General features: G+C 39.3%; 1 long non-coding RNA gene across 1 annotated transcript in view; it reads left to right on the top strand.

Annotated features, from left to right (window-relative positions):
• LOC108876820 (uncharacterized) overlaps positions 1–26596 on the top strand; it is a 140194-nt gene that overhangs the window by 58932 nt on the left and 54666 nt on the right. The window contains exon 2 of the long non-coding RNA XR_001960036.2: positions 9646–9740. This is a non-coding gene — a long non-coding RNA (uncharacterized LOC108876820). The remainder of the gene's footprint in view (positions 1–9645; positions 9741–26596) is intronic.

Genomic DNA, 26596 nt, shown 5'->3' with positions numbered 1-26596 from the left:
GTCGTTCTTTTGTCAATTTTGATCATAATGCATTCATGCATACCACTGGATTTTATCCATACTAGTATTGATATAGTTTATTGGTCTCCTCAGTATCAGTGGAAGCATCAACCTTAAAAATACGGGGTAATTAATAACTAAAATTCATTAAGAACCAGCCCCCATTCAGAGCAAGGTTTTGTTCTTATGCCAAAGAATTTCCCATGGTGGTATATGAGGCACAGAATAATTGTCCATTTTTAATATTTGGTAGTACTGAACCACATTTGCCACCACAATAAAGGTACCAGATTGTGATAGCTAGACCTATCTGTGTGTAATCAGTGTCAGCTGAGGTTACTTCAGGTTAAGGTCCCACATATGTTCTACAGTTAACCTGTAGTCAACCTGTTTCATATCCATCATATCAGACTGATGACAGACTGGACCGAGTCAGATTTTTGTTAAAACAGCTTCATCAGCTTTTTACAATAACAACCAGTTGCATACACACAGATACACAGATACATAGTCTGTCTGTTTGCTACTCTGCCTCTCTCTCTCTCGCTCCCCTCTGGCATACATGACAGCAGCAACAAGGACAAGCTGTTTTCCCTGCTGATAAATATTCCGATACACTATACCTGACAGGCCGGGTCCACCAGGCAGGAATGGGGATGGACAGGCTGTGTGTGTGTGTGTGTGTGTGACAGCCCTCATGGTACCAGGGCTGCATTCTGAATTGGCCTGAGAAGCTCTCACCTCTTCATCCATCCACTCCTCCACCCCTCCACCACAGAGACCCCTGCTCACACCACCCTATGTACCCCGCCTCATCAGTTCACCAGAGGAGGAGGGCTGGGCGCTGCTTCTTGAAGGGATGCCAGCCTGTGCATGTCAGCATTTCCAGCCTGGCATCCCTTCACTTGGAACAATCTTATCTCTTCTACAGTCCACCCACCTAATCCCCGCCACCCCTCCACCCACCCCTGTTCTCTCCTAGCCCTCACATTTCCTATGCTGTCTCAACTACACATCCAGCCAAAGCAGAGTACAATAGAGTGGCATATTAATAGAAAGATACAATAAAGGGGGATAGCACCTCACTTTTCCCCAAACATAGGGAATTATGTTTTATTATTAATGTCTTTAATTTCTGTCACTCCTCTTCCAGCTCCCTTCTTTTTCCTTTTTCTGTTATTCTCCCATTTCCCTTTGTATCACTTTGTATCGCAGACAGTTACCAGTTCCTGTCCCCTAATTGCTGTTCCCTTATGGATGGCTTTCAAGCTAAACAACACACAAGTACACATTTGGTGAGGGGAAGGTGGAAACAGGTCTGAGATATTACAGAATACGCTGGTTGAAATTAATTAATTAGCGGGTGTGCTAATTATGAGAGCCAGACACAAAATATGTATGAAGTGGAGAGTGCTGGGAGTGAAACCGACTATAATGACAGTATTAATGTGTTCATTTATTCTCTATGTAGAGACTCACAGTAAACACACAGTAAATGTGTGTATCCTTTCAGAGGATTTAATACACATGTAGACATACATCGATCAGCCATAACATTATGACCACTGGTGGATGAAGTGAATAGCATCAAACATCTCGTTATAACACAATGTTCTGCTGAGGAACCTCAGTAGTTCTGTCCCACTCTGTGTTGGACTGTTGAAGTTTAACATTTCTTTGCCAATGTCACATAAGTCCTCATCGTCCAACCTTTTTCTCAGGTAGAAAGGGATACATACTTTTTTCAGATATGAATAATAAAGCATACATGTGAACACGGTAGAGTCTGTCAGAGGTTTTTAGAAGTCGGTATGTGATAGAACATAGCTAGTTGGCTGAAGACGGCTTGTTTAACACAAATATAAGCATAAGAGGAGCATGAAAATAGGAAAGGTTACTTGTATAGATTAGGTTTTGAAAGCCAGATTGATTTTTGACACATTTCACACATAATTTCAGATTTGTTTGTGTATTGATGTATCCAGATCTTTGACTTGAATCTTGTTAAGAATATATGAAGAAATGTCAGTGTGTGTGACAGAGTAGGTACATGTACTTTGTGTAGTATATGCACCCTTGATGCAAATGATTGTGACTGCTTAGATGCTGTCACTAGAATCTGTCACCCCTCTGTTGTCTCTCTCATACACAGACATGCCTGCATATTGACCCATTAGGATGCTGGCCATGTGTAGACCATTATGTTTCTTTGAGGTGTCTGTGTGGTTGTGTGTGTGTGTGTGTGTGTGGGTGAACATGTTTGCATGCACACTCCTTCCTCCTGCAAACACACACATGCACACGCAGAAGTGGGTGACTCTCATGAACACACTTTGATGATGTTAACTGCTGTGACAGTGTCGCAGTGTTAAAGCGGCAACACTGTTGTGTTTAGAGTCATTAGTTTAACGATGGCCACCTCTCTCACGAAAGGTCAGCCACAACTCATCTAACAGCAGTTGATTTGCTGTCAACAGCATATGGGTTCCACAGTGAATGATGATTCCTGTTTCATAAGTCTGAGTGTGTGTGTGTGTTTGTGCCCTGTGATGAATTGCAAACCTTGTTCCTGAAAGGGAGGAGCTATTCACTGCCTCTGTGTGTTTGGAGGATTTTGAAGTTACTTTGTGTTAAGTGAATGCACTCTTGTTAAATCACAGTGACGAAGCAGAACAAAGGGAGGAATAATTTCCTGTGAATAAGTCAACAACTGGGGCAGGAAGGAGAGCAGGCTGGGGGGATTGTTGAAACTCTTCGCTGGTTTATTAGTTGGGATGAGGTTTTAAAGATACATGCTTGTACAGCATGAGGTCTCTGGCACTCCGAGAAATAAAAGTAAAGAGATTTTCATATGAAACAAGAAAAATGTATTTTGTGTTTTTTGGCCATTTCATTTTATATTTGGTTAATATTATGGTATATTGTAATTGGACATTTTAGGATAGATTTGTTTTCTTCTCAAATGTGTGTGTGTGTGTGATAGAGAGTGATCCCTGAACAAAGCAAATACATATTTTTTGTGGATGACAGAGCAGTGACCTGTATGGTTGAGGGAGTGACATGACTGACAGTTTATGAAGATAAGTTAATTTAGTCTTTGTGTTGATTGTTAGTTGTTAGATACCCAGCCTAACTGTTACTGTTGTATTGTTTATAAACTGCTACTGTGCTCAAGTTTTTCTTCATACCTTTGTATGTCTTTTCATCACTATGTATGTAGCTGTCTCTCTTTATTCTCAGACTACCAGTTGTGTGTATGCCATCAGTCGGATGTAATTAAGAGCTGAGTGCAGCTGACTGTGATTCTACTTTGCTGTGTGCTCAGTTAGAATGTGTGTCAAGAATTGAACTCGAGTGTGCAAGTCATCTAAGGATAGAGCATTTTCAGCCTTGACATGCAGTCCGTGTGTGTGTGTGTGTGTGTGTGTGTGTGTGGAAGGTTGTTCCTTTGTTCCTCTGAGCCAAGGCAGTGGGGAACAGGATCTTTCCTTCCGTCTCACACCAGTGAACAGGTGTGGGGGTCAGGCTTTTGTTTGTGTGTATGTGTGTACTGAGAGTTGCTATAGAACATGTTGAGATGTGGCACTCAGTGGCATGGAACTGATTGCCCTGCCAAACCCTGCCAATTACCATCCAGGCTTGGAGACATCACCACACACACACACACACACACACACACACACACCTCTTTCTGTTTCCAGCCTTCAGTTCTTTTCTCTCCAGCCCAGCATCCACTGGTGGTTGTCTGGTGGTTGATCAAAATTGTGAGTTCAACACGTACAGAAAATACATCAATACACCAGAGGGAGCAGAAAGTTTTCATGACACTCGACTAAAAAGTCAAAGCCATTTAAGTAACAATGAGTTACTTAAGTAATGATGAGTTACTTAAATTTAACCAATTTTATGCCAAATAAATATTTACAGTATATTGTTTTCTTTTCCTCTAATAGATTAACTTCTTTGTGTTGGATTTTGACAGATAACCCCCTTTCCACAAAAGTCTGATCAGATACATCAAAACTGCAACAGATAATGTGTTTTGAGGACATCAAAACTATGAAGGAACACATACAGAATCATGTAGTTTATATTTTAGATTCTTCAAAGTAGCCACCTTTTGCTTGACAGCTTTACACACTCTTGGCATTCTCTCAGTCAGATTCATGAGGTAGTCACCTGGAATGGTTTTCTTGAAGGAGTTCCCAGAGGTGCTGAGCACTTGCATCAGCGCACAGGAGTGGACTATCTGCAGAGGAGACAGGTTGACAACTTGCCAGGTTAAGTGCAAGCGTTACAAGTCTATAGATGGACAGACGCCAACCCGAAACGTTGGAAAAGTCCACAATAAACTCAGACCAATATCTTTTTTTTTTTTTTTTACACACACTATCTGCCAATGGTGGCTTTGCTGTCAGGGAGGCTAGCTCTAGTCCTCTCCTGCAGCATTTGTATATGACTATAATATACCTTTTAATTGACCTTTTACTGTGTGGCAGTGGGGTATGTGTGTGTCTATGTGTGTATGGGGGGTTGGGGGATGGGGCTGTGTAATAGATCTTTTTCACAGCAGTTATTTTCACAATAGTCAGGTCTTAGCAATGATATTAATTAGGGTTCCATTCCATCTAAGTTTAAGAGAGCCAGGTTCCTATTATTGCTCAAGTGTAAGGGGAGGTCAAACTAAATACTTGCCTCTTTAGCCTATAGAAGCTGTTTTTTTTTTCAGATTTGTCTCTGTTTTTAATACTGTATACATTTCCTGTATTTTCTGGTTGAGAGAGAGACTGAGAAATAATTATATATGGGCATTACAGCATTGCTAAAACAACAAATCTAATGGTGACCTAAGACTTTTGCATAGTACTGTATAAATATACATATATATGTATATATTTATGCATGTATGGCTGTGTCCGAGTATACTAATGTATGTATTCACTAGTATGAATGTTTCATTTACTGAAGCTATTTTGAGAGTCATTATCTTTGTCGTCTGCTTTAAATATGGTAATTCAGCTGGTGAAGGCTCAGGCAAAGTAATTGTTAAGCTTGTTGTGTGACAGTTTCTCTAAGTAGACACATGAAAAAGTCTGCATTGTTTATTTTGCTCAACTTGGAGGATTCAGTTATGTCTCTTCTAGATTGAAACCATGTGGCATCAACAAGTTGCATCTTAATATCATAAGAGACAGTCTAGCTGTATTTACTGCATGGCCAACTCGGTGGAACTCACAGGTATCTTAATATAGGCCAATACACCATTCATGTGACTATATGACATCAGGAGCAACAGAGTTGATTCTCACTGTTTGGTATTTAACAGCATAGTTGACAAGAAACCATTAAAAGCTACATGTGCAGCTGTGTATATGTGTGCCAACTGAGGCTTCAGAGTGATTACTGGACAGTTCATTCAATAGAGCTCCTCACGGGTGTTTGAGCTCATTTTGGTTTATGTGCAGTTGGATGTATTTGTTTTGGTGGGTCGTGTTCTGTTTATCTCTGTGGTGACTGAACACTTAGCAGAGTGAGGAACAACTGAAAGGTTTTCACCATCTGTTCCATCAGCCACTGGTCTAAATGCTTTATTATTATCATTAGTTTTAAGCGTTTAGAATGCTTTAAACTAACTTGATCATACAACATGTGGGCAGACCATTTATTCATAATCAGTTTCTCTCCCTGCTCTGAATGTTCACATTGGAAGGTGCAAAAGGAGCACTTGATTATTTACATAAGAGGTAGTTGTGTGTAGAATGGTAAAAAAGACTTTCACACCTCCACACATCTGTCCAGTGTGTGATAAGGAGATTTCAGTCATTTTTCCTTACAAAAAACAAGCTAGGCCTATTTCACTGTCAATGTCACACAATCATGTTCCTTCACAGAAGAAGCCAAATTACTTGTGTAATCATTGTCAGGTGTGATCGTGGTTAAATTGATGGTGATGGTGATGCAAGAGTCTTAGGACACAGCTGGGTAATTCTTTTGAATGTACAAGGCCTATCCTGATCATTAAGTGATTGGTAACATCAGGATTTTGTCACTGAGGCCACACCATCAGTTGGTATAAATTAGGTATTGAACACTTGTCTTGAGGTGGGAGAAATACATAAATAAAACCTCTGAAAAAACACGCAAAATTTTTTCTTTTGTTCTGATGTTAAAGAGATGAAATGGTTCGACTGTTATTATTAATATATCATTATAATTATTAGAATTTTTTTCCCATCGGTGGCATTCTAGCACCCAAATTAAATGTGGATAAAATCACTTGATCCTGTGGTGTTTCAGATAAAGGGAATGCAGCACTTGTTCTTATCACTGATCTGGTCCCTCCTTCCTCTTCAAAAATGAAGTGCAGGGCAGGAAAAGGAATGAAGGAGGAGTTCAGTAAGAGTGCACAGGATGCAGCCATGAACGAAGAGGTGGCTTGCAGAAATAAAAAGACAGTCAGGATGAGAGAGAGAGAGAGGGAGAGAGAGAGAAGAGCTAAAAAAAGACTAATGTGGGGACAGTGGATGAGTAAGCCAGTTGGAGGAGGAGGAAAAGAAGAGCAGAAGGTATGAGCAGTGGATCTGCAGGTTTCAGGAAACCATAGGAACCCAAGAGAAAATGACCAACCAAAATAATAAACAGTAACTTTATTTTAACATAGCTAACGAATGTTGCAAAAGTAAGATTGATATGTAGTTGAAACAAAAAAAGAGAGACAGTTAAGTTCAGTTTAGGTCAGGTATAGTGTTGATTGATAAGTAAATGTTCAGTTTAGGTCAGGTAGAGTGGCAATTGGTAAGTTTTTGCCCTAAGGTAGAAGTTAAACAGCTCTCATTACATGCTCGTGCAGTTCAACTCAAGTTATTAACTTAAAACTTAGGGCCACAAACCTTTCAGTCACCTTTCACAAATACATTTCTTTCTTTCTATCTATCTATCTAGCTAGCTCGCTAGCTAGCTGCTAGCTAGATAGCAGATAACATTACCCACCAGTGTAGCTGGATAACATTACCCACCAGTGTTGGGTAATGTTACTTTTAAAAGTAACTTGTTAAGTTTTGTGTCAGCTTTTGTGACAGCTTCAGCTGAACTAAAAGATACTCGTTGCTGTTTCAGAGCTGAGGCAACATGCCTCGCTACCAGTGTTGTGCAGCTGCTACAGCAACTACATAGCTTGCAGGTGCTTCTTCAGATTCCTTATGGGCCAACATCACCAAATTCTGTCTCTCTTTTTTCCCTTCTTTTATTATTTATTTATTGTTATTTCCATTTGACCATACAATTTCCCATATAGTTTAAAGCAGTTTGTTCTGCAGAGGGTGTTTCTGCCTCTTGGACCCACACTGGAAGAAAGTTCCACAGTAGAGGAGCCTGACAGCTGAAAATTTACAATATTACTAATTCAGTTTAGACTCATTCTTCAGCTGAGATGCAATTATATCACTCTCTCACACTGTGCATTGCAGGCTCTGAACTAGTGACCACTGTTGTGAAAGTCAGATATATTACCCATTACGCTACAGGATCTGTGGAGTATTCATTAAAACCAGCTGAATTTGGCATGCTCTGACAGACAGCGTACAGTGGATGGACCTGCTTTTGAGCTTTGGAAGTGTGCACCTGAACCAATATCAGTAGCCTGAACACAATGTGAAGATGGTGGACAGTGGGTGACTGTGTGCTTGCTGCTGGGACTTTTAAGTACTGCAAACCTTTTAATAAGTTATTTGAAGGTATAAAAAGCAGTATGAAAACTGATTGACTGATGATGCTGCTCCACTGGCCGATCACTACTGTGCAGACTCTGGCTCTAATCAACAAATTGTCCCCTGATTAGCTAATCATCAGTTAACCACTCCACTAACCACTGATTGCTTCAGCTCTATATTATGTCCTCAATGCATGTAGGATTCTTTATATTCAATTAGTGTAAATCATCTGTCAAACCACAATTGTGTGATATTGAAATTCAGAACATGTGACTTCCTGGTTTTACATTAAGGCAATTTTAGATAAAAGTTTTTCTGATGGTTAAAGAAGGTGAATACACCTAGGGAGATTATAGAGGGACAGGAACACAGAGACAAAATCTCCCTTAAGGGACAAGGAAACACCTTTCATGATAGCTGCTGCTTAATTATACATTTGCCTGCAGTTCTGCTGCCTGAAGCTACAGTCCAAGCATCTCCAGCACTCTGCCAAATGCTTCATATAAACTACACCACAAACACACTCCCAGCACACCCCCTGATGATATGTGTTGGTCTGATGGTTGCTGTTTGTATCAGCAAACATAAATCCTGAGTGAGCAGAAGCCCGTCCCTCATGTTGATCACTGAGAACAGTCCCGTAAACTATGACGGGAACCCATAGTCAACGTCGCTGTTTATGGGTAGTGTAGCTAGTACTCACTGATATTACTTTATAACTGACATTTTATTGTGTTATTTTTCATTGTGCATCTAATCTAATCTCTTATCTAATAATAACATTTTACTATTCTATTCAGCCCTGCATTAGTGGCCAATTCCAGGTTTGAGAGCATGTGTGCACATATAGTGTGTACAGTGGTGGAAAATTAAACCCTTAAAATTTTACACAATCTCAAATATTATCATGAAATATTTGGGGAAAAGTCTTTTTTGTGTTTCAAAAGGTGTGGCTGCATTAGACAGACACAAACAAATACAAATTATATTTTTTTGTTTATTGTTTACAAGAAAAATGAACAAAACTTAATTCTTGACAGTTTCAATATGTCAGTTCTAAACATTGTCGGTATCAAAGTCATCAAATAACAGAGAATGTGTTCAAAACTGAACAAAACAAGGAATAACAAGCTCAAGGATCCTTTGTTCCCCTTGAGGGGCGTTCCTCAGGTATAAAGGTCTAGATGTCCCTATGTTCAGGGTCCCGCTTGGGTGGTGACCTTTTTCTTGCAAGGAAAATAAAACTTTGTCGGCCGGCAGAAGTCTCTATTTCATTCTTCACCAGCAGCTGAGAAAATTTCCACAACACTGTACTAAAAGAAATTACACTTGAAGACCTAAGAGTGATTCTTAATGCAATATTTCACAAATGCATGGGGTGTCTGAAAACCTGTGTATTACGTGCACTGTGTCATGAATCACAGATGATGATAAGTTGATGAAACGCTACAGTGAAAGCCAGAAAGATGAAGAAAAGGTGACTAAATTAACTTCAGCTGTTAGTAACTGTGTAGTATTGAGCTGCTGGTTGAATTGATGGAGGTGGAGGGTGCAGTTACCTTTGACTCTTGTCTTTGCTATTAAATGTGTGTGTATCATCTCTACCTACCTATGTTTCTAGAAGACCTAACCTTATACTGATGGAAAGTAATCACTGTTGAATATCGACAGAAACCTCTGCAAAGGTCAGAGCACTGTCCATGGCTAGGACTCATGGGAAATCTGCTGCTGCCAAACTGCCTTAAAGCAAGGCACCGAATCCCCATTTCCTGGAGGGTCTGTGCTTAATGACTGACTGTTGTTTATTCAGGGAAACTTACAGTGTCATTGTGGACCTGTGTGGGTGTTACTTTGGAGATCATGGGTGTTTTTGAACTTGGTAAATATATGGTTATGGTGATTAATCTTTCTTTATGTATCTCTCTTTCTTCATCAGACAGAGGGACCGACATAGAGATGCTGGCAGTCTAACAGAATCTTCTGACATTTCTTCTACATCCCAGCCACAGAAGATCACAGCAGTTCAAACAGGTAGGCCTAGCCAGCGCTGTTTTCTTCCTGTGTTTCTAAACTGGATTTTTATGTTTTTATCTGACGAAAGCTGAATTCCAACAATTTTCCTTTCTGAGTTTTTAACACTAACCTGCAGTGTGCTTGTTTTGTCAGAAACAGACATAATTTCATAGATAAAGCTGGTAACTCGTAGCTCATAACTTGCCTTTACCAACCTAGCAAAAGGTCCACAGATGCCACAGGAGTTTAACATTTGTTTTGTATTTTCCAAAGTTATTATCTTAAGTTTCTTCATGACGTCATGAATTCATAAAGAGGAGATAATATTTGTTTCTTGCTTGTGATAAATGATGAGGCAAAGAACATTTGGTGTCTTTGCAGCATTGTTTCTTTTTTTTTTCCCCTTCAACACTGTTGAATTCATCTTGAATGTTATTGTCAAGGCTTTGTTTTTGTTGTTGGATGATGACAGAGTATACCCAACATCAGCCAACAGCAAACATCAATCTCTTGTCTTACCTAACATCAACTAATTAATGCAACTCATGAAAATGAAACCATAAAGCTTTTTTTTTTTTACAGTATTGAACTGTTCCTGTAAAATACACAGATCTCCCTTGCCTTTTCTTCTCACGCTACCACATCCACAGATAGACGCAGACAATGACAATAACTTATTCAAATGATAAACCCCTTTTCAATCCATCATCAACAACTGACAGTGGCTTAATATATATATATTATATATATATATATAGTTGTACATATATATTTATGTGAAACAATTTGATAACCATGATGACACTTACAGTGCATTCATAAAGTACTCAGACAGTCAACACCATATAATAATAAAGAGAAAACAGAATTTTAGATTTTTTTTTAATCACATTGACATAAATATTCAGGCCCTTTGCTGTGACACTTGACACACTATATATACATCGTGCATATGCATAAGTTCAAGGATTCACCCTCACACACGAGAGAGTGAAAATATTAGTAGTAAATATATTGCACTTATCTGTGTGCATGTGAAAATGTGCGTGCATGAGAGTGCATGTGCGCATGCATGTGCGTGCGTGACCATGTGACAGTGGGCTAACACCTCTAAGAGGGCATGTTTAACATTTCAAGGTGTCTGATTAGTAGTAGTAGTGTATTATATTGTATATATGCCTTAGACTCTGTGATTTATTTAATGAATTTTAAGATGGTTAAAAATAAAAATAAAAACTGTGTAATAGTGCTGTGTGGGTCTGTGGTATACTGAATTGTTTCAACTCTAGGTGTTTTGGGGCTTGCAAAATCTGAGGTGCCTGATCCTATGTCAAAGAGTTGCAAGGAAGCAATATTTAAAACCCATGGGGTGAGGAGACAATAGAAGTATGACGGCTCACGCATGTCTGATGTGGTGGTATAGGACAACCCATTGGAGTTAGGATGTAACAAATGGTTGTTTCTTAAACCTCATTATCTCTTTCAACTCTAGGTGTTTTGGGGCATGCAAATTTAAGGTGTCTAATCCTATGTCACAGAGCTGCAAGGAAGTAGCATTTAAAACCCGTGGGGTGAGGAGATAATAGAAGTATGACGGTTCTCGCAAGTCAGGATGTGACAAATGGTTCATTCTTAATGATAGTGATCAGTCTTTACTAGAACACAATTATCAATGGGAGTGTAATTTGTTTTACGTGTGTTATGAAAGGTTGCTCTAAACGTGGTTTAGCAGGCGATTCTTTATCATGGATAAAGAGGGCTTAGATTTTTTTAATGTAACATTATCTGTGTGTGTGTATGTGTGTGTGTGTGTGTAGCATATAGTAGCATGTGTGTTTGATACTTTTATTGTTTGCTTGTTTCATTATGTTTACCACAGAAGATAAAGCTAAGGCTATTAAGTTTCAAATAGAAAGATGTATACATATACCGTTTTATTTTTCTGTAAAGATTTAAAACGGCTCATTTTGACCGGAATGGTATACAGAGGCTAACCCCAACTGTGGTTGTTTAAGGTATGCATGGCTGAGAGGGTACTGGCAAAGTTAATTTTACTTTCTTACCAAAGCTTAGTTTACTTCCAAAAAACACAATTTTAATAAGTTCAACACAATGTTTAAAACCGGCGCACAAACCTAACATTTTACCAACAAAGGCGTTGGGGAGGAGTCAAAGGACTTTTTTTTCCTTCTCTTTTTTTGTGACACAACAAAAAGTAACCAATGCCAGCCATTCCTTTTTTTAGTGGGCGTGATTAACTCGTGGCGGTACATATAAACACTCTTCTGAGTCGTCGTCGTAGTCCACGACATCACCATTTTCTTGACTCAACTACACCATTTCACTCAGGACTAAATATGGTTCATCCAAACGGTAAGCATGTTACAGTTATACTCTTTTTTTTAATGTTAACTTCATTAAGCAGTCATTCAAACTGTATCATTATTTTTCTTTAAAAAAGCGTGGTCTAACTAGGAGCCGTTGTGACTGTGGATGTTGTTGTGGAGATCATCCCCTCATCCCATATTGATGTGGAGGGTTAGTGTTTTATCACTTTAACATTTTATGCCTTTAAAAATTTCTTTTAGACGTCACGGTACCATTTCTAACAAGAATATATGTCCTTCACCCGTTGTTGTAGAAAGCACAAACTTGCAGCAGCTAGACTCCATTTCAAATGGTAAGTAATTCTCATTAAAGCATGTAGTTGTTAGCTGTATTATTCAATGTATTAAAATCGTCAAATCTGCCTGCTTAATTCCAGAGCTTTTACATATACCAAAGCGCAAGAGATCTCTGTCGCTGAGGCATATCAGAGAGAGAAGGGCCAAGTTGGCAAGGCACAACGAGGTACTTCCGACAAGCACAGATGCAGGGTAAGTACTTTGTGTTTGTTTATTCATTTAAAGTTAAATTTGGTTTGATATATGTATAAAATGTGTATTTTTTTTACACCCATAGGACTACAGACGTGGTAGAACCAGAACAAGCTTTGGAGGACGACGCTGAGCTTTTTGGGAGGTAGAAGCAGCAACGCAATTTCTAGTGGAGTGGAATGAAATAACCTGCCTGGAGGAAGAAGCATGCTAACTACTATCAAGGTAGTGAACACCTTTTTTTTGACAATGTGTTAAATGATTATGTTAGCACACCTTTTCCCGACACTGTGTCTGTTGATTTGTTGTTCCCATCCCAAAGTGAGTGTTTCTGGTGATATTATTGCTAAGGTGGATGAAATAACCCCCACATTACCTAACACAGTTCCCAATATCCCACTAGACAGCCGTGAGGAATTGACTGAGCTTGATTTAAGTGCACTTTATAATATGTGTTTAAACTCTGCTTGTTGTACCTGTTGTGCCAGATCAACATCAGGTAAATTACCAGAGGACAGTGAGGCGGAGTCACTGCATAATCTGATAAGGGAAAAGCTTGAACAGATTCCCCAAATTAATGACAGGTTAAACCAAATTTCCCAAATTAATGACAAATTAGATCATATCAATGTCAATTTAGATCAGATACCTCAAATTATTGGCGGACTAGCACAAATTTCCCAAATTAACATCAAACTAGACCAGATCAACGCCAAATTAGAACTGGTTCCTCAGATTAATGAAAAATTAGACCATATTACCTTTAAGATAGCCCAACAGGAGGCTAAAATTGAAAATTTGATTAAGTCGAACACCGACACCAAAAAACTTGTATTGGACAACATAAAAGACCTGGAGAAAGCATTTACCATACTTTCAACTATACAAATCATATTCACTCAGTGTGAATGTGACATCAGGTCCTTAATCTTACTAGCTGTAGGAAAAAAGCCATGGCCCAACCCAACAAAATTTTTAAATGCAGTGACGGCTCTGGTCGTGTGGTTGTTAATGATAATGACAATTTGGTAGAAGAAGAAAATCAGTCTGAGCCGTCACATATGTTTTTTTCCCTTGATGCTAAGGCATTAAAACAATGGGAGGTAGACATTAAGATTAAATGTTGTTTTGAGAAGGCCATCTCTGGCCAGCGACGTACAAGCCATTTTACATGCGGACAATGATTACAATGTGGACTTGTTTTTAGAAGAAATTGCACAGGTTAAGCAGAGTAATGATGAACAATCCAAACAACAGTGTTGAAAAACTGGAGTATACCCAACAATTACACAATTCTGTAGGCCTTCACCACATGCAACGGGTATCATTCACTGATGTCACCAAATCTGAAAAACATTTACATGTTAAAATTATAGTTTTCCATCACGCTGCAGGGCGTAAACGCCTGCAGTGTTTTCAGACCCACAACACCCCACACAATGAAACAATTTGGCTGTATTTACACAACAACCACTATTACATGATTGAAAAGCCTAAAGGGTTTTTTGGTGCCTCTTATGTGTGCCACTTTTGTCACAGCACCTATGAATCACATTTATTACACATCTGCAAACACTGTTGCAATGTCTGCTACACCCAGTGCCACCGACACCCTGGTAATACAGTGAAATGCCCCGATTGTAAGCGCATATGCAAATCGGCATACTGTTAACGACACAAGGCAGCAGACCCCACTCACAAGATGACCCCATGTGACACAATGAAATACTGCGAGGAGTGTGGTAAGACCTACAAGTGTGGGGAAAAAACCCCACACGTGTGCACCCATTGTGTGCTCACACTGCAGGGAGCGTAAATTGGACAGCAACCTCCCTCATCAATGCTTTATTCAACCCGCTGAAAAATAAAAGCCCCAGCAGAATTACATTCTCTATGATTTTGAGACTAGATACCACAACGGTAAGCATGAGGCCAATTTTGTGTGTGCAATGGACATGAGTGGGAACAAGTTTTGTTTCAACACATTAAAGTGTGTGGGTACGTTTGTCAAACACTACAGGCACCTGAGATTTTCGGGGTACGCATTAATTGTGCACACTGCATCTGGTTTTGACAACTACATACTGTTGGAGTACTTTGTCAGAAATGGAATTGCTCCTACTGTGACAATGAGAGGTAGCAGAGTGATTCTCACGTATGACAAACCATACCAACAGCGGTGGATCGATTCGTTCCACTTCCTACCTTATATGCCTGGCCAAGACACCAGCAGCTTTAGGGTTTGAAGACTTGGAGAAAGGCTACTTTCCCCACAAATTCAACACCAGGGCCAATGAGGAGTATGTAGGTGCGTACCCAGACCCCTCCTACTATGGGTGTGAGTGTGAGAAAACCAAGTTTTTGGCGTGATGTGAGGCAGTTCTGTTTCATCTCAGACGATGTGGCCATGGTGCAGTGGAATCATGCTGATGGCAGGGAGTCCCAGGTAAAAGATGTGAATGCGTTCATAGGTGCCATGACCACTGCGTACACCAGGCTCATGTTGTATGATTTACTGGACAAGCTGCAGCAAGGTGTTTTGTACTGTGACACAGACTCTGTCATCTTCACATCACGACCTGGCGAGAGGGGTCCTGGGGGGGAGGAGGATTACATCACAGAGTTTGTGTCTGCAAAGTGCTATGCATATCATACACGCCAGGGGAAGACACAGGTTAAGTGTAAAGGTGTGACACTTAATGCTGCAAACTCTAAAACAGTCACCCCTGAGTCGTTAGCAGGATTAGTGCATTCATTTGTAGCCAATCAGAGCACAGACACACACCTAACAGCTGTATCTGACACCATCAAACGCGATAAAAAGAAGTTTCATTTGAAGAATGAAACAGTTGTTAAAAGAGTACAGGTGGTGTACAACAAGCATAGGGTGTTGCCTGATTACACAACACTGCCATATGGATACTAAATTAGACCAATGCTTTGATGGCAGACTACAGCACCCGTTTAGTTTGGTTGTCAGCGGCCCCTCTAATTGTGGGAAGAGTTTTTTTGTCAAGAGTGTTATTGAAAATGCACCAAGGATTATTTCACACAACGTCGACAACATTGTTTACATTTATTCATGCTGGCAGCCTTTGTATGATCAACTTCTACAGATAAGAGACATCAACTGTGTAAACAGTTTGCCTGAATCTCTGTGTGATGACGCGTTATTACCCCCAGACAAAATCAATTTGTTAATTATAGATGATTTAATGAATGATGCTAGTAATGACTTAGAAGTACAGAATGTGTTTACCAAATATGTACACCATAGAAATTTAAGTTGCATTTATCTGGTTCAGAATTTGTTTATACAAGGTAAGTCCAGCCGGACCATTAGTTTAAATACCATTTATTTAGTTTTGTTTAATAACCCCAGAGATAAATATCAAATTTCACTCTTAGGCAGACAGTTGTTTAACAGGCAGACAGTAAATATTTTTTAGAAGCCTTTAATGACGCGACCGGTGTCCCATATGGTTATCTCCTCATAGATTATAAATCCAAGACACCCGAACATTTAAGACTCAGAACAAATTTGCTTTCAGACCTACCGGTTGTCTATCTACTAAAAAAAACACAAGGGGTGAGGATGTCGTCACGCATGCAGAGAAATCTGGTGCTGCTGGAGTTGTTACATAAATCGCTGCCTAGTGTACGAAGAGTCATGGTCTGGTCCTGACTTTATTAGTGCTGTGTGTGAAATAGCTCTTAATGTGTTGAGAGGTAACATCCCACTGACTGACTGACAATACAAACAACTTAAAAGGCAAAAAGCAATTATCAAACTGGTTGCTGACAAAAGAGTCAAAAATTTGGAAAAAAGAGACCATCAACCAGTCTGGTGGTTTTTTATTACCATTATTAAGTACAGCCATTCCGTTTATTGCTAGTTTCATTACTCATGGGTAAAAAATGGAACACGCACAGAAAATGTTTTTGGTCCCCCAACAGCAGTTGGACATGTTGAAAAATCAGTATCAGCAGCAGAATACAGGGTCCATCAGACAGGCAGCACAAAACGAGTTGGACAAAGCGATGGTCGAGGTATTACAACGTAAGGACATGAACATGTACAACAAGGCTAAAAAATATTCCAGCATTCTCCAAAGATATTTATCGCTGGTGAGACAGGATGAGTGTGAAAAGGGTGTATTAACCCTATCATTTCCCGTCACTGAAAGTGTTGATGCAGGTGGCACGAGTCAGGACGCTGCACATCTTGTTGATGACACCGGTGTTAAAGATCTAGTTGTGGAAGATGTGTTAAGACACATGCCAAAAAAGAACAAAAGAAACGCTGAGCTCATTTTTGCAGCGTTAGCCTGTGCATCAGATGTAATATCATGGACTGACCAGGGTGATATTATCATTAACAAACAACCGATCAGAAGTTTGCATGTCTATGAATGTCACAGATTCCTCAAGGCCTGCAGGTTGGACTTTGTTTTTAAAAACCTTAGCTGATTTAAACGTGCCACTTTCAGCTGTACCAAATACTAAAGTGCGCGCTTCTATTGCAAGGTTTAAGGGGGTCACCGATTCAATTAGCGAGTCCAGTATGACCGCATATGATGATTCACCCATCAGCAGAAAATATTCATGGGTTGAATCACCCCGGTCTAGCACTCCGTTTAAAACACCCAAATCAAGGCTTTATAAGCCACACAAGCACAGGACCACACCTCAGCATGGGTAGATTTTTAATGCATTTTTTGCATATATTTTTTAAAATTTATATTAAATATTGTTTTGTTCAAGTTGTAGAAATGTTTTTATTCTTATTAAAGTGTTTTTTCTTATTTACAACAAATAATGTTTTTTTCTTGTTAAAATGTATTTTTTTTTCTTGTCCATGTTTAAGGATTGTTTTTATTCTCATTAAAGTTGTTTTTCTTATTTTCATCAAATAATATTTTTTCTTGTTTACATTAAAGGATTGTTTTTCTCTGTTGTGGCAAAATGTGTTATTTAAAAATCATGTAAATAAATGTCTGTTACTAAATTCTTTTCTCAAAAAGTGTCTTTATTTTTAATTGTTATAGTCATGCATACATCATTTACCACATTGTACACATGCAAAATCATCTTCATGGCATATAGCAACAGGATGTATTTTGTCAACAAACGACAAACCATAGCATCGTTACAGACCAGATTGGTTTTATACTTGTTAATTAAGCGTGCTTAGGGCATCCCTTTTTGTATATAACACAGGAAAAACACACAGTGTTGTCTGCAGGTTATGGAGAAATCACTTTGAACCTGTCTTTGAGAATAAAATACATCAGCACATTTTTTTATAAGACACTGTTTTATCTCTGGTGGAAACCTGTCACAGTCTGGAGGGTTGCCATGTGATATAAATAGCCAACCAATGTTCACCAGGCATGGTAGAGGGGTGTGTGTTTACAATCAACATGGCGGGGTATTTGAACACTCTGTGATTTGGAAGCTGGTCACATGCACACCCAAAACATCAGTGTCCTTAAAAATGATTTTTTTTTTTTTACAATGCTGGTTAATTCATTCATTAATTCATGCTGGTTTTAGTAGTAGTCCAAAAGCACTTGTCTCCTGTTTGATATTTCGATAACTGAATCAAAAACAGAATAACAAATCAGATTGACTGTGTGGGGGAGCAGGGCTCTGAAGCGTACTTCCAGCCTGACATTTCCTGTTTTAATCAGCGACACATTTCCAGAACACCCCTCATCCGCCTCCAAGTTGAAACAGAAGTGTGTGTAACCTGCGCCTTGTGGTTTGAGTCAGCTGGTAATACTCTCTTGTGTATTGACCTCTTTGGAAATAGGGCTGAAACGGTTTAGCAGGATAGGATTGTCCGTCTGCATACAAGCCAATAAACTCAGTCATAGTTCTCAAAATTAAATGGGTTGCGTCCATAACTTCCCGTATACCCCTCATTATCAACAAACCCGATTATAACAAATTTAGGGATTTGTCTGAGGTAGAGGTTTTCCTGGTTGCTAACCCTTGTACCGGCTGGAATGGAGAATGTTTTTAAAGTCACGCTGTCTATAGCATATTTGGTATTAGCGTGTTGTAGAGCTCTGCTGTGCGCCAGCCTGATAGCAGGTGCTACTGAGACCTTTTTTACAAATACACTGGCCGACATGATTTTAACAGTATACTGGTCATTTCAACCCGTCATTAGAAAAAAGTCATCTTTTGAACGTATAAATTTTAGAGATAGATCAATGCCGTTTAACAACAGTTTTTCTTGGAAAAACAAATCTGCGTGTATTGGTGAAATTAGTTCCACTATTCGGCTGTTTCTCGTGTATCCCCCTCTCTCCACCAGGCCTGCATTGTCTCTTTCCATGGACGCATCGTCCATGTGACCGCTGGCGTCTTTGCAAAACAATCCCGTGCTAAACTCTGTATTTAGCGTGTCGGTTCCATAGTTAATTAGACACTCGATCGCGGTATGGGTATGTGAGAATGGGAGTGCAGCCTGGATAGTTGATAAAACCCACGTCCGCGGTGTTTGCCAAGTTTGTACCTTTGGCATTTGTGATCCTCACACGGGTAAACAAGTATGTATTGTTCAGATCCAGATAATCTTCCCCACTAGCCAATATGTAAAACTCTATAGGACCAGTGTCTGTTATTGCCGAAACCGAGGGGATTTCAACAAATGTGGATTTTTCAATAGATGTCTGTGTGTATGGAACGGTAAACAAATCCAGCTCGGTCTTTACACACTCCTGACTGGTTGTGAATCAGTGCCATTTTTCAACCTAAAATATATCTTTTAATGTAATCCTGTAGCGTTTGGCAGGTGGTCTGCTTCCTTTGACGGGTGCCTTCTTTCTGATGACTCTTTGTTTTCGCAGCTGTTTTACGTTTTTTAGAAGAGAAAGCGTTACACGCACGCCCTGTGGGCGGTCTTTTCAGTGGTCTTTTGGCGTACGCCAAGAGACCGTTCCCTTCCTGCTTTCCAGTCATGGTGTTTCTCGCGATGTTTAACACCATGTCCCCTACAATGTTTGTGGTGGCCGATTTTAAATGGGGTTTGGCAATACTAAATCCTCTTTTTAACAGTGGGATTGCCATTCTAAACTGCGGAATATGCCTGAATAGTGAATAAGGAGGTATCGTAAATGATTTCCCCGGTTTAAAACCCAGTATTTCAGCTAATTTTCCTTTAAACATAAAAGTAATTCCTTCCGACCCTGAAAATAAATAAATTGTTATATTGCTGTCCTGTAAACTAATGCGTGCATTGCAGCGTTAGTGATGCATTTTGCATTGCATTCTTTTACTATTCTAGCAACAGACTCATAAAGCCCTGTAGATAAAGTCGCAGTCGTTGTCTCCTCTGTTTTAGAATCATAAATTGTCACACTGGCTTCAGCAGCAGGGAATGCTGCCCATGATCTAGGATATTGAAATTCAATGACCTCATATGGTTCGCTCAAAACTATAGGCTTTGCTAGTTTTATCCTGTAGTGCCATATCTTGTTATTTGGGTATATCTGTGATGAAGCGTTGCTGAGTAGTGTGACATAAAACCCATTCTTCTCCATTGTACTGACACGCTCATGTGTCGGTTAAAATGAAATGCTTAAGCATGAAATACGTGACTTATATCGTGCATCAACAATATCTTTTGCAGGAATCCATGACTTAAATTTCTCAGGCCATCCAAGCCATTTCACAAAAACAAATTTTTGCGCCCTGATCTTTTTCTATCCAGTATTCTCTCTATTTTAAAGGTTTTGTTTTATCAGTGATTACCTGCAACTCTGGCTTGTAAAATCCATTTCCATTAGCAATGTTGAAAATGTTGTGAATGTCTTTGCCTGCATCTGTATTGAAGTTTAACCGGTACACGTCCCTCACTTAGAATGTCCTTAAATGCACTGGTTACTGCTGGTCCGGATTTGGATTTGAGACATCTAACCCAGGTGTATTTTGAAAACACGTCAACACACGTTAACAAGTATCGCACACCATCATTGTCTGTGCAATATTCAGACATGTCAACCAAATCAGCCTGAAACTGTTTGGCAATACCATTGACCAGAAAACTATTCCTAGGAAAATGTTTAACTTCTTTAGCGTTGAGTGTGTACGCATCTTGGCCCAATAGAAAATGTTTTACAACCGGTAACTTTAGTGCCACCTGTAGACTCCATGACTGCTTTGCAAAGCTTGTTCACACTACCAAGTCTGCTGGGATGTGCTGGATCGTAAATATATTTTTTCCAATGCTCTTTCCATGTTGCAGTGAGATACAAATGACATGATAATGTTGTAACACAGGCTTTTTTATTCACACACGTATACAAAAAAAACATGTCACGCACACATAATACATCGGCGGGGAATAACACTTTTTTTTAAAATCTGCTGCTTTCCAGGATGCAGTGATAGCACGCAATTGTGCAACTTTCAGAAAGTTGTCATCGACCAGTGTCGTACCTTTCTTTGATTTTATCAGTGATGTTTTCAACATGTTTTAGCTCATGTAAAATAGTCTCTGCAGCAGCTTGAATACTGGTTTCAGTACCAGTACTCTTGGAGGTGTTAGCCTTAGGTGACCACGTGACAGTGGGCGTAACCGACCAGCAGTAGGCATAACCGACCAGTTACGCCCACTGTCACATGGTCACGCACACGCATGCATGCGCACATGTACTCTCGTGCATGTGCATTTTCACATGCACGCAGATAAGTGCAATATATTTACTACTAATATTGCTAAGGGTTTTCATCAGCCTGAGGACATTTATCAACCATGGAAAGTGTATAATGTTTATCATGCCTAACATATGTTTTCAGCAGTTAATTCATCAGGAAGTGGGACAGTAACATTAAGGGAATGTATGATCAGCATTGTTTTTATATATATAATATATAATATAATATATTAATGGATTATTTAAAAAAAAAAAATATCACCGCTCTCTACACTGCTGGACAACTACACATTTTGAAATCTCTCCACTCACTGTGTTTGTCATATGCATTTTGTGATGAATCTCCAGACGCTAGAAGTTGTTAGCGGTTAGCTGCAGCCTCCAGGTGGACATCCTGAGCTTGAAGCTCTATAGGGGGTCTGAGAGGATTATGTGCTTGGCCAGGTGCTCTTTTGTGTGTGGAGACGAGGCAGCCGAGCAGCCCTCAGATCCAGGCCACAGGCACAGAGACGAGCTGAAAGGATAAGCGCAGCAGTTTATCTACTGAATTGTGGATGTAATGGAGCACATCTGCCAACATTTTACCTTTCCTGCAAATGACCTCCAAAATAAACTCCTACTGTACTTTTCAAAAACAAAATTGGGTGATGCACTTCACTCCTGCACTACTTGACAACATTGTCAGATTGTGCTGAATGATGAATCATTTTATATTTAAAAGTGTATTCACAGTTGTGCTACAGTTGTAATGAGCTATAGACTGCTGTCTGCAAATAGGTTTAATAAAGTCTTGGTCACAGTCGTGTGAATATGCATTGTCAGTTTTGAGATGTCAGATTGTTTCATTTATTTCCTGGTATTACAATGGAAAATAATACAGAATACAGAAATATGTGCAATTCCCACCACTCTCATGATTTGAAAATTCTTTTGTTGGACAATATATTCTTTGTCATGTCCTGATTGGTTGGTCTGTAAATGTACACATTGTAGCAGCAGTTACATGGTAAAAAAAATAGCTCCGCAATTTCTGACTTAGTCATGGTTGGTCTCCAAAGCTCTGAATCAAATGTCACTTGATGATGACACAGAATATATCCAACATCAGCCAACAGCAAAGGTCAGTAATTTGATCTGGGAAGTCTGGAGGCCAGGTCAACACCTTGGGCTCTGTGTCTTGTTCCTGGGGACATTTCTGAACAGTTTTGTGGTGTGGTGGAGCATTGTTAGTTTGTCTCACAAACCACTGTTACAACAACAAATGGTAAATGGACTGCACTTATATAGTGCTTTTCTAGTCATATTGACCACTCAAAGAGCTTCACACTACAGGTCACATTCACCCATTCACACACACATTCATACAGCACTTGTTCTATACAAAGTGCTTTCTAACGCATACACACACATTCATATGCTGATGCTACATCAGGGGCAATCTGGGGTTCAGTATCTTGCCCAAGGATACTCAGTACGTGCACTGGAGGAGCCAGGGATCAAACCACCAACCCTCCAGTTGGTGGGTGACTGCTTTACTTCCTGAGCCACAGCCACCCCACTATTTATTGTTTCCTCTGCTACTATTATAGCTAGGTATTTGTTTTGTTTTGGCACAAAAACTACTTAGTTAGGATAAGATCATGGTTTGGGTTAATAAACAAGTACTTGGTTAACTTTAATGACTGGTGATTAGATAAAATAAATGTTGACTGTTGGTAGGAGAGATTCAAACATCAGTCTGAAGCTTTGCTGACACACTATTGAACATATCTGACTCTTGGTGCTGGGCAGGGAGTGTATGGCAGGTTCTTACAGTGTCTTCAGTTTTTTTGTTTTCTGCTGAAATGATATAAAGGCATTGACAGTAAACTGAAACAGTTAAGTTGCTTGCCGGGCAGCACAGTAGTGTAAAGCACAATAAAGTTAAAGGGATAAAGGGAAGCTGCAGATTCAGGTGATTCAGTTACTGACAAGACTGACTGATATGAATTTAAACCATATCAGCCAGTCCTGTATAGTGGACTTTTAATTAATTATTTATATTTTTGGTAATAATTTCACAGGTAAAAGTAGTAGTAATCTAGGTGAATCACTACCAATACAGGCAGAACATAGGAGCAGAAGCAGGAAAACATTTGTGATGCAGACTGTTTTGCCTTATTAAATCAGCAACTAACAATCAGTCGCACCTTACCAAACCTGATGAAGTCATCTATCACACTCGCGGCTGGTGGTTTTGCACATCTAGGCTGTTTGTAGTTAAGTCTTTGTGTTTGCACTCAGACAGACTCTGTTGAACATTCTGCTGTGTTGGCACACTCACTCTCCTCTTGTCTCGCTCCTATTGTTGTGGGGGACAGCTGAAATCAGCTACATGAATAGTGATACCGGCAGCCATTGCTTTTTCTGCACTGTGTCTCACATTAGCTCTTAAGCAGACTCAGTATGCAATAAGCAGACTCATCCAATAGGATGGCCAATTGACTTTAACTGGTGAAAGTGAGATTGAAAAAAACAGGAATGAGGAGGAGAGAGGAGAAGTCCTGATTAAATTGTCCAGCAGTGAAGGAACAAAGTTGTGAAACTCTTAACGGCACTGACTTGCATCTGTAACCGGTGGTTTTGTGTTTGTAAACCTTCCTCTCACTTGTGGGTTCATTTGTGTGCACCAGTGCCAAAGCCAAGCTAAAATTCTGTAAGAAAGGTTGGAGGAAAAATGACTTTGTTCACAGTGACCTCTATATAGAAACAATAAAATAGAGATAATGCTGAGGGTGTCATATTTCTGCCATTGTTTTCTTCTTTTTTTCCACCTTCCTTCTTCCTCAGGAAAATCAAACAGATGACAACTTTATTAACCCAAGACTGATTTATTCAGTGATGCACTTCATTTTAGAAATGGATGCTTGTTTTTTAAAAGGACAGGAACACTATCACTCTTTTAGATTGTTTGTTACGTTGTTGTATTTTCCCACCTCTTCCCTCCATCTCTTTCTTTCCCCATATCTTGCTTGTCATTGTTTCTGAAAAGGGTGGTGCTGGGAATAAATCCACAAGGTTGTCATAAAAGTGTTTTTACCTTGTTGTTTTCCAGACATGAGGAGTTGAGTGCCTACTCCATCAAACTGATCATTAAGGTCCAAACTACATCTGAGGGTCTTAAAACAACCATATAAGTCTTTTTTAGAGAGTTAAAGAAGCAACCCGTAGCAGTTCATGACCCCATACACATCTGCCCTTCATTTTAAAGCACTCTTTGTACTATGTTGACAAAGAAAGCAGGAATGTTTCATTAAAGGGGAGCTGGAGAAGAGGGGTTACTTTACTGATAATGATGCTGGGATGGACTGTGTCAGATTGAATTGATTTCCCAGCCCAACCTTGCCTCATACACTATTTCGATGATGACAGGCAGCAACTGCCAGGTGAAAGTTGTGGCAGATGAACAGAAAGCATAAACTGTAGCACACACTGTAGCAGTGTACTGATACAGTACTTAATCATCACAAGTGGTGATTAGGTACAGGACGTTGATGCTCTCAATTTGGTTGGACTCATAGTGTGATGGGTTAAGGGTGCTGGAAGCATCATGCCGTTAGTATCTCACGTATGGAAAACAAAGCTCTCTATTACTTGATTGGAGCTCTGAGAGCATAATCCCACTCACTGAACTCAAACATGGCGGAAGTGCTGTCACTGTAACAAAAATGCCAAACTTTGTTTCTAATTCTTGATATATTAAAAGGTTTCCTTGCTGATTATTATAAATGAGCACAGATTTTTAATGACTTCTAAGTCTTTTTAACTGAGCTACAGTTTTGCATTACTCTTAAACTTGTGATTCCAGCAGTTTGAGCCATGGACTATCACTCAGTTACTCACTTCTCACAAGTGATCATACCTGTTCAAATATAGTTAGATAGTGCACCACTCTCCCTATTACATGTCCCATGTTTTTTTTTTTTTTTTTTTTTTTTTTTTTTGTTGTTGTTTTTTTTAATAACTTAAAATAATTTTGAAGGTATTAATTTAGCAATTCTGAGAGTTTGAATGAACCTTGCAGCAGCCTCTGCTGAAAGTCGGGTCATAGCACTGGCTGGCTTATTCACTGCCAAAATGAGCACAAAAATGGTCAGTTACAATGGATGAGCCAGAAAATGCAAGAGGAATTCAGTTGTTTTCAAGGTGGTCCATGACACCCGAAGTGAGCATTATTGAATATTCACTGTAAAGAAGAGAGATTTGGCTGTTGGACATCACCAAGATGAGTTTGTGTTTTTTCTAATGGAATGTCAGTAGATTGAATTGGGACACTTTCTGCTCAGTTTCTGTTATATAACAGTCTGTTATATAACTTATATAACTGGATAAAAGGATAGGTTGATAGGTGAAAAAGGGTATATCTTTCCAGTGATAAAAATGGGTTTACACAAAAATCGGGCCATGACTAATACACATCATTCATTTAAATTAATGAGAGACAGTAAATTAAAGTTTTGTTCATATTCATTGAATCCTAAAACAACATAAGCCTATGTAAAATTTTCCAAACTTAGGTATTGCATTGATGTATCAGTACACTTGCACTGTACATAGACACCCACATTCTCACGTGCATGTTATTGTATCTCAGTTCTTGTAAGGACTTCTCTAAACAGCCCCAGCCCAGACCTCATTAACAGAAACAGCATCCACAACACTTGGTGTTGTGCAATAACTTGTAAACACATTAAAAATTAAATTGCACCTACAGACTTTGAAGTTGTAAGTGCATTTTAATTCACAAGCCTCCCAACTTCTATTAACAAGCCTAGTCCCCTCTAAAAATAGCCCCAAAAGCAGTGTTTGAATATTTTCAGCAAATGCAGATTACTCCAATGTGGACGATTGCAGTGTTGTAAATTGCTTCAACTCAAGAACATCAGTGTCACATTTCTTTAATTCTAGAATTGAAACTCTGTACAGCAGTGATGTAGCATAGCATGATAGTACCATACAACATCACGAGAGTGTGGTCACAATTATACCAGACCACCACTAACAACACCCAACAGTTGTCAGAGGTTCAGCAGATTTATACCCTTCAATGTATAAAGGTCTGCAAAACTATGTTTGTCGTCTCTCCAAAATCTAGTTCATGCCATAACCAGTCTTTTCCAAACCTTTATCATACTGGAGATGCCATGCTCATTCACTGCATAATGAGTAAACTAAAAATATAACTAAAAATGTTTGAAAAACAGTGTAGTCCTGGAAATTCTCTCTTACCAAAAGTTAGGCCACACCTCAGGTATAAATCATTTCTTTCTAGCACCATTAGCAGACTTGC

This window comes from Lates calcarifer, unplaced genomic scaffold (assembly GCF_001640805.2).
Source record: "Lates calcarifer isolate ASB-BC8 unplaced genomic scaffold, TLL_Latcal_v3 _unitig_5786_quiver_433, whole genome shotgun sequence".
NCBI lineage: Eukaryota > Metazoa > Chordata > Actinopteri > Centropomidae > Lates > Lates calcarifer.
This window is presented reverse-complemented; position numbering and strand designations above follow the sequence as displayed.